Consider the following 9,556-nt stretch of genomic DNA (forward strand, 5'->3'; position numbering starts at 1 on the left):
GACCGCCTGAATACCCCCATTCTGAGAGAGTCACCCCAAAGGCCTACCGCCTGAATACCCCCATTCTGAGAGAGTCACCCCAAAGGCCGACTGCCTGAATACCCCCATTCTGAGAGAGTCACCCCAAAGGCTGACCGCCTGAATACCCCCATTCTGAGAGAGTCACCCCAAAGGCCCACCGCCTGAATACCCCCATTCTGAGAGAGTCACCCCAAAGGCCAACCGCCTGAATACCCTCCTTCTGATGAGAAAGCCGGGCCCTTAACTGAAGCCCCCAAAACTGATGGAAACTTTACCCAACTTGAATGAAATGACAGAAATATTCTCAACCTGATTTAATCCTCTAAACTGGCTGGATTCCCCCTAACAATCAATCATTCAATCAACAAGCATTTATTGATAGACCAGACTTTCAGCTGAGTGCTGGGGATGCTGAAACGAAAAATGAAAGCCCCTGCCTGCCCTATGGGAGCTTACATTCTGTTGCGGAGATACAGGATATAGGAGGAGAGAGAGATGGAGGAGGACATCAGCAGCTGGTGTAGACAGAAGGCAGTCTGGACTGCCCCCATCCCTAAAGCAAGGGCCTGGAGATTTTAACTGGAATCTCATCTCTAGACAAATAACAATAGGAACTTCAGGGATTCTGTTCATTGCAGATAAATCTGGTCCAACTAGCTTGAAATCCTCCTATCCTGACAATTCCCCAAACACAAACTGAATCTACCTCTCTCTGCCCTCCCCCCCCCCCGAAAAAAGCTCTGAAAATTTCCTATGCTGACTGAACTTTGGCTCTTTGATCTCTCCTTTTTGCTCACCCCAACAACCTCCCATACGTATTTTTTGCTAGCTTAAAGATGAACTTTCTTCCCTTTTGAAAAACTTTTCTTTACCTACCTCTTTCCTTGCTAGCTCAACCCCAGCCCCAATTCCCACCACCCCAACTCCAACCTCTGTCTCTACCAATATTCCCCAAGCTTCTGATTCCTGCACTTTAAATAAATTCCTGCAGAATAAATTAATCAATTCCTGCTCTTGACATGGAGTTTCCCCCTCACCTTTATCACCTTACCCACAAACTTACCCCTAGTCTCCATCAGCTTCCTATTGCTTCTATCCTAAAACTCTCTTCGATAATTTAAAGGGTTAGTGTGTCAACGATAAGGGCACCACCTTCCCCAGTGCAAATCTTAACTCATCCTCAGCTCATGGTTAGATTCTTCTCCATTTCATGTCTTTTCATAAACCTTCCCAAAGGATTCATGTTCTAGAGGTCTTCAGCTGGGTTGTTTAATAGTTTGTGCATATATCAATGCAGGGGTCCCCTTGTCTTTTTTACATCACATTACCTGCTCAGTTCTTTTTGTTTTTATTCTACTGCCACTGAAGTCATTATTGGTAACAATAATAATAATAACAAAATTGGGATGACCTATTTACACCTACGTGTCTTTCCATCGCCCCTATTTTCACCACCATCCAGAAAATCCCCTTTGCTTCACTGTTAGGATTTTTTTTCTACTTCTGAGAAGGCTAAGGACCCTTGTGTTTCTATAGAGACCCAAGTTGTTAGTGATCATTGTCATCATCATAGCTAGCATTTATACAACTATATTTATATATGTATTTAATTATATTTATATTTAAAGTTTGCAAAGCATATTTGTTATTTGAGCCCTGCCACAAGCCAGGAAGGTAAGAGCTGTTATTATCAGCCCTGTTTTACAGATGAGGAAACTGTGGGTGAGAGATTAAGTGACTTGCCCTAGGTCACACAGCTGCCTACCTGAGGCAGCATTTGAACTCCGTTCTTTCCAGACTCCAAGTTCAGGGCTACCTGTCTGCCTCAAGTAATTTGCTAACCTCATTTGCAAATCACTGCTATCTAATTATCAAAGTCTATTTGCTAATTTACCAATTGGGCTATAAAATTATACAAGGCTGCTCTTCATAGGCAAATGAAGATGATTGTTATCTGTGTGGGCTGTATAGGTAAAGAGCCAGGAAGATGTCAGGCGAAAGCTTTGGACTAAAAGCAGTCCTTATGACTTAGTTATGGGAAAGCAAACACCCAAAATCACTCATCTATTTTCAGATATTTTTCAGCCAAGAGTGACTGCTAGAAAAGATTTGTCTGACTTTTTAAAGATCTATCTGGATTAATGACATGGGGTTATATAACATTTATTGTACTGCTATATATAGCATCTACTTTCTGGGTGCTCAATGAAAAAAGATGCTTAACTGAAAATACATTTATGTTAAGTTTGTAGAACAAAGGGGCGAGTGTTTCCCTAAACAAAAATTGATGCTGTACATTTTGAGGACACTCCATGCCTATCAACCATTGGGTCATAAATTTAGAGCTAGAAAGGATCTTGGAGGTCATCTAATTCAACCCCGTCATTATTTTCTTGAGGAAAATGAGAGGAAAGGACCTAGGTGGAATGGAACAATGGAAACCATGCTGAACCCAGGCCATTCTGAGAATCTGGGCAGCAAGGAATCTGGATTCCAGATCTGAGCTCTGCCCCCGAGTCTGATGGTATGACTGTGGCCAAGTAACTGAGCCTCTGTGGGTCTCAGTTTCCTCACCTCTGAGTCCAGGGCATTTTCCACCACACCACTCCTCTCAAAAGACAGTCGTAACAAAGATAATTAACATTCGATATTATTCTGCACTGTATTTTTCACAGAAATTGCCTCAAGCTTTTTGTGGTGTTAAGGAACTCAGTGACCACATTAAGAAATTAACGACAAGGAAAGAGATGTTTACAAGGGAAGGAGAAATAATGTGTTTTCAACTAACTTTCACAATGAGCTGGGCTAGTTGTTGCTGCAAAGGCACAGCCGATCAATTCAGATAGGCCAGAAGACTCAACAGTAGCACATGTGTAAGATTGGAGAGGAAGCTTTGCCCAGCTGAGAAGAGGAAGCAAAGAAAGAAGCAGAGAAAAGTCGTCTGTGAGGGAGGTTGGAGGCGAGCCATGAGTGACTGCAAAAAACAAGGAAGGCCAGTTTTGAACCGGATGCTCAAGTGACTAAAGAGTCGGGAGTAGTTGTTTGAGGATGCAAGGGGCGTTATTAGATTTTGGGGCCTGTTTGTGAAAGCAGAGAAACATTTCAGAGCCTAATAAATTGGGATCTAGGTGGAAGCACTGGGGCTTTGGGGTATCAATAGTCATACTTGCTGTTTATATTTTAAAAATTCTAATAAACAGTACAGAAAACTATGAAAAGGTTCAATTTAGGAGATTATAGGTAATTGGCACACATCTGTAATTACTTCTAGATATTAAGAAAAATAACATACTTTCCCAGAATCATAGAATCTTAGAGGCAGGAAGGCATCTCAGAGGTCATATGGTCTACCCTGCGTCCAGAGCCCCAACTATGGGATGGCATCTGGGACTTTGCCTTAGGCACAGACATCTCGGGTGGAGTGCTGCATCCTCCAGAACGTGATCTAGAGAGACCACCTTCCCCACACTTTGGTGCCTGGCAGTCTCTGGCTGGATACCCCAGTCCACCACTGCCCATTTCCAGGGAAAGGCAAGCAAGGTTAGAACAGGAAAGGAAGGAGATAAGCTGCCTTTCCTCCCCTCAAGATTACCAAGTGGTCTGATTGTCTCTTCCAGGACCATCTGCCTTCTTTTTATCTTTGAAATCCGTTTCCTCCATTACCTTTCCTCACATTCTTAACTTTATCCGGCTCAGGCCTACCTTTGTCCAGTATTTGCACCCTCTGGAGGCCTCCTCTACTGTTAACAAACTTCCTTCATCCTAGATCTATTCCTCTTTCTATCTTTTGGTGCTAATTGAAGCCTACTTTTCTCCTGAAGACATTGCCTCTCTTGGTATCCTTTCCAAGGCTTAATGCTTCACCTTCATCCCTTGACACCTAGTGCCAGGAAGAACCATTGGTATGCTCCCCACTGTTCCCTTCAGAGCCATCTTCTGCCATCTTCATTCAGCATTTTCTCCATTTCACTTCATTAAGTCTAAATCCTTGTTATCACTCTTTAGGTCACTCTCCTTCCTTCCTAATACATACGTGATTGACAGTCATTTTCTCCACCCCAATACCTGCCCTATTTAAAAGACCTTGGCCTACCAGCTCCTTAAGATCTCCGTACATGAGAGCCCTCATCTATTAGGGCCTCCCATGGCCAGGTGTTGGAATTCCTAGTTAGGGCTCTGCCTGTACCTGATACAATAACCACTTTCCCTCCGTCAGCCACCCCCAACATTACTAATAGCATCCAGTCTCTCTTTGAACATCTCCAGGGACAGGAAACTTGCTGCCTCATGAAGTGGTAACCTACTCCACTTTGGGCTAGTTTTAATTTTTAGGACGTTTTCCCTTGTATCCAGCAAGAACATGACTTTCTTCTACCTTATGTTTCTAGTTCTGCCCTTTGGGTATTTTTTTTGCATTTTTAAAAAGTCCTATAAGCCCAACATTCTCCTCCTCTTCTATAACATAAGCAACCGTTATTTCCAAAGCAGCTCCTCTTTTTCCCCACTAGACTACATTATGCAGAAATAATACGGGACCCTACAGCTAGAAGGGACTTTGAGATGTCTAGTCCATGCATGGGGAACCTGCAGCCTCGAGGCCACACGTGGCCCTCTAAGTCCTCAAGTGCAGCACTTTGACTGAATCCAAACTTCACAAACAAATCGCCTTAATAAATTTGTGCTGTAAAACTCGGACTCAGTCAAAAGGCTGCACCCAAGGATCTAGACAGCCACACGTGGCCTCGAGGATGCAGGTTCTGCACACCCTGTGACCAGGCTCAGGGTGAACAGTTTTCACGGTATTCTAGGGTTTTTAAGGGATTTGGTTCAGAAGGCAGAATCAGACTATCTCTCCTGCTTCATATACAGGCTGCCCTTTGATCATTTCTTTTCACCTTCAACGCTGCTCTTGGTCTTCGCTTTAATCTCACGTCACCTACATAATGATGTTCCAACTCACATTTGGCCACCACTTACTTACTTGTGTGACCGTGAGCAAAATCACAGTTGGATTTGTTTTTGGTTCAGCAACCTGAGTAATAACATGCTTTTCTGAGATGGAACCTGGGGCTAAGAATGTGGAGAAGAACCGTGGAAGGAGGTTATTAGCTGTGAAAAACTTATTAGACATAATAATATCTTGCACCTGTTTAACGTGACAAAGCTAGAGTCTATGGGGAGAGTACTAGAACTGTTTAATAATGCAGACGTCTCCCGAATGCTGTGAGATCAAATGAGATCGTGCTTGTGAAACACCTCCTAGCTCTTAAAGGCTCTGTAAACAAGAGCCATCATCATTATTATTATTGTTATTATGAGTGCATTGAGATTGACAAAACACTTTCCTCACAACCCCGAGAGTTTATGCAAATAGGAACTTTCCTTTCCTGAAAAAGAAAGCAAAACTCAAAGAAATTAGGCGAATTGTTTGCAGCTAAATGGTTCCTACTAAATCACTCTTAGCCTAGGATCCTGGACTTTGGACTGGAGAGGACCTTGGGGACCTCTTCATTTTACATTTGAGAAAACTGAGGCACAGAGATGTTACATGACCTCCTTAGCGCCACTCAGCTGGTACACATCTGAGGCAGAATCTGAACTCAGTCTTTCGACTCCAAGTCCCCTGTGCCTACATGAGAGTGTTGATCTCTAAGCTGCCTCTTTTCCATGTTCTCAAAAGTGGAGGTAGCAGTCAGTGAGCATGAGGAGGGTTCTCTGCAGCCCTAGAAGGAGACATTGTGGATCTGTGACTAGATTACTAGAAGTGGGCAAAGAGAATTGGCTTCCCTTTCAGTAATCTAGAACGTGAGTTCTTCTTTTGGCTCTGAATTAGACCTGCAACTTATCTTTGGAAAAGTAACTCTTTCGCTTGGTTTCACTTTCTGCAAAAACATGCAGTAATAATATTTGCTACATGTCTTCCAACTTCAGGATAAGCACTAATGAATGCACTGTGTTGGGTTTTGGAAATATCCTGCCTGAATTCAAACCTTCACGTCTGTTTGGTGGAATCCAAGCATATTCTTTTTGAAGGCAGAATTTGAACTCTCAAGGTCCTTTCCAGGTTTAGGGTAACAAAAGACATCAAGCTTAGATAAAAGAAACTGGGAAGCACAATAACAATAATAAATGTCAAATAATAACAGTGTATGAAGAGCTTTTCAACTAAGGAAGTCTTGAAAGTAGAGCCCAACTAATACATATTTACTGACAATTTTAGATCAAATGGGTAAATCCTTGAGACATTATTGGGGAAGGAAAGCTGTAGTTACCTCACAAGAACAAAGTTTTTTTTTTGTTTTTGTTTTTGTTTTTACAAAAAGAGACCCATATTCATTCCTGATAAGAATTCCAAATACTTTGGTATAGCTAGGTGACTGAATTTCCAGTCAGCCAACTCACTCTGCCATTGCCTGTGGGTCCTTGAGCCTTCATTTCCTCACTTGTAAAATAGGGATAATAATTCTTATACTGCCTGTCTTAAGAGGTAGTGGTGAGAAGCAAATGAGATGTGTAAAGTCTTTGTAAGTCAGCTAATTCAATGATGCATTGTTAGCAGATTCTGCCACCTCAAAGGCCTAGGCGTGAGTGTGTGTATGTGTGTGTGTGTGTATCCCCAGGGCAGAAACAGCTGGTAGTTCTCCTTGCCATTCAGCAATTGATGGGAAATTACTTTAGTAAGATGTTGGTGTGGCAGTTCAGTTGTTGGAAGAGAAAGTCAGGGAGTCTCCTGATTTTAGCTGGACTACCGAAGTTTTTAAAGTTGGATTTTTTTTCTTTGAACCCCATCCATGAAACCTCCAGGACTGAAGTTTCTGAGTGTCAATTTAGTTCTAACACACACACACACACACACACACACACACACACACACACATTGTGTGTGTAGATATAGATAGATGTAAATACAGATATATCTACATATGTATATATGTATATATATATTTATATATATATGCAAACACACAAACACACCTTTATGTCACCTGTTCTCACATAACTTTTCACTTCTCTGACATGTTGAGCCTGCTCAGAGAACTTGAGAATTCCACTCTCTGACATTGTTCACTATCTAACTTCCTAAGGCTAGAAGAAAGTCCAGGTTTAAAAGTCACAGAGAACAGAAGAACCTGTGCAGAGCTGTTAAGACATAAGGACAATAGGGCAGCCCCTCTGTCACCACGTTTGATCCTCAGACCCACCCTGGGGAGGCAGGGGCTGTTAGTTTCCCCATTTTGCTGATGCAGAAATGGAAGCTGGGAGGTTGGCTCTTGCCCAAGACCCCCTAACTAAGCAAGTGTCTGAGATGGGATTTGAAATCAAAGTCTTCAGGTCCAGACAGAGTTCTTGGCCTGAGCCCACAAGTAGCAGCCTTTGTAGCCCTGTTGCCCCAAGTACCTCCTGGCAGTGCTGCCTCTGAGGCATCCCCTCAATACCTCTCTCATTTTTTGTTTTCTTTTTTTATTAATAAATTTATTTATTTTTAGTTTTCAACATTTACTTCCACAGGATTTTGAGTTCCAAATTTTCACCCCATCTTGCCCCTCCCCCCACCCCATGATGGCATGCATTCTGAATACCCCTTCCCCTAGTCTGCCTTCCCTTCTATCTCTCCCCCCCCTTCTCTTAACCCCTTCCCCTTCTATTTTCCTGTAGGGCAGGATAGATTTTTATACCCCATTTCCCATATTTCTTATTTCCCGGTTGCATGTGAAAACATTTTTTTAAACTTGTGCTTTTAAAACTTTGGGTTCCAAATTTTCTCCCTTCCTTCCTCCCCACCCACCCTCATTGAAAAGGCAAGCAACTAAATATAGGTTATACATGTGCAGTCATGCAAAACACTTCCATAGTAGACATGCTATGAAAAACTAACTCTATTTCCCTTAATCCTATCCTTCCCTCCCCCATTTATTCTATTCTTTCTTTTGACCCTGTCCCTCCTCAGAAGTATATGCTTCTGATTACCCCCTTTCCCAATCTGCTCTTCTCTCTATCATCCCCCTACTCTCTTGTCCCCTTCTCCCCCTATTTTCCTGTAGGGTAACACAGATTTCCACACCCAATTGAGTGTGTATGTTATTCCCTCCTTAAGTCAAATCCTATGAGAATAAGATTCACTCATTCCCTCTCACCTTCCCCGTTTCCCCTCCACTGTAAGAGCCTTTTCTTTTCTAGTTTTTTTTGGTGAGATAGTTTACCCCGTTCTACCTCTCCCTTTCTCCTTCTCCTAGTATAATCCTCTCTCACCCCTTAATTTTATTCTCCAGATATGACCCCTTCATCTTCAATGCCCTCTATCTATCTATCTATCTACATACATATAATTTTTTCCTCCAACTACCCTAATACTGACAAAGGTCTCATGAGTTACAAATATCATATTTCTTTTTCTTTTTATTGCTTGGCAGTTTTATTTTTTTTTCTCCTTTTTTATGAATTTATTTTGATTTATCAATAATCACTTCCATATGCTTTTGACTTTAAAATTTTTCTCCCCCTTACTCCCCACCACCCTCCCCAAGACAGCGCACAATCTGATATAGGCTATACATTTACATTCATATTAAACATATTTTCACATTAGTGATGTTATAAGTAGAAATTAAAACCAATAGGAGGAACCATCAGAAAGAGGAAACAAAACTCAACAGAAGAGAAAAAAAAATAACAATTTGGCTTCCATAGTTCTTTGTTTGGGTGTGGATAGCATTTTCCATCACAAGGCCTCTGGAGATGTCTTAGATCCTTGTATTACCAAGAAGGGTTAAGTTTATCAATATTAGTCATCACACAATGTGGCTGTTATCGTGTACAATGTGCTCTTGGTTCTGCTCACTTCTCTCAGCATCGGACCATACAAGTCTTTCCAGGTTTTTCTGAAGTCAGCCTGTTCATCATTTCTTATAGCACAATAGTATTCCATCACATTCATATACCACAACTTGCTCAGCCATTCCCCAATTGATGGGCATCCTCTCAATTTCCAATTCTTTGCCACCACAAAAAGAGCTGCTATGAATATTTTTGTACATGTAGGTCCTTTTCCCATTTGTGTGATCTCTTTGGGATATAGCCCTAGAAGTGCTATTGCTGGGTCAAAGGGTATGCACATTTTTATAGCCCTTTGGGCATAGTTCCAAATTGCTCTCCAAAATGGTTGGATCATTTCACAACTCCACCAACAATGCATTAGTGTTCCAATTTTGCCACATTCTATCCAACATTTATCATTTTCCTGTTTTGTCATGTTGGCCATTCTGATAGGTCAGAGTTGTTTTGATTTGCATTTCTCTAATCAATAGTGATTTAGAGCATTTTTTCATGTGACTGTAGATGGCTTTAATTTCTTCATCTGAGAACTGTCTGTTCATATCCTTTGACCACTTATCAATTGGGGAATGGCTTGTATTCTTATAAATTTGACTTAATTCTCTATATATTTTAGAAATGAGGCCCTTATCAGAGAGACTGGTTGTAAAAATTCTTTCCCAATTTTCTACCTTCCTTCTAATCTTAGTTGCATTGGCTTTGT

Source organism: Vombatus ursinus, unplaced genomic scaffold, assembly GCF_900497805.2.
Source record: "Vombatus ursinus unplaced genomic scaffold, bare-nosed wombat genome assembly UNPS02009824.1, whole genome shotgun sequence".
NCBI lineage: Eukaryota > Metazoa > Chordata > Mammalia > Diprotodontia > Vombatidae > Vombatus > Vombatus ursinus.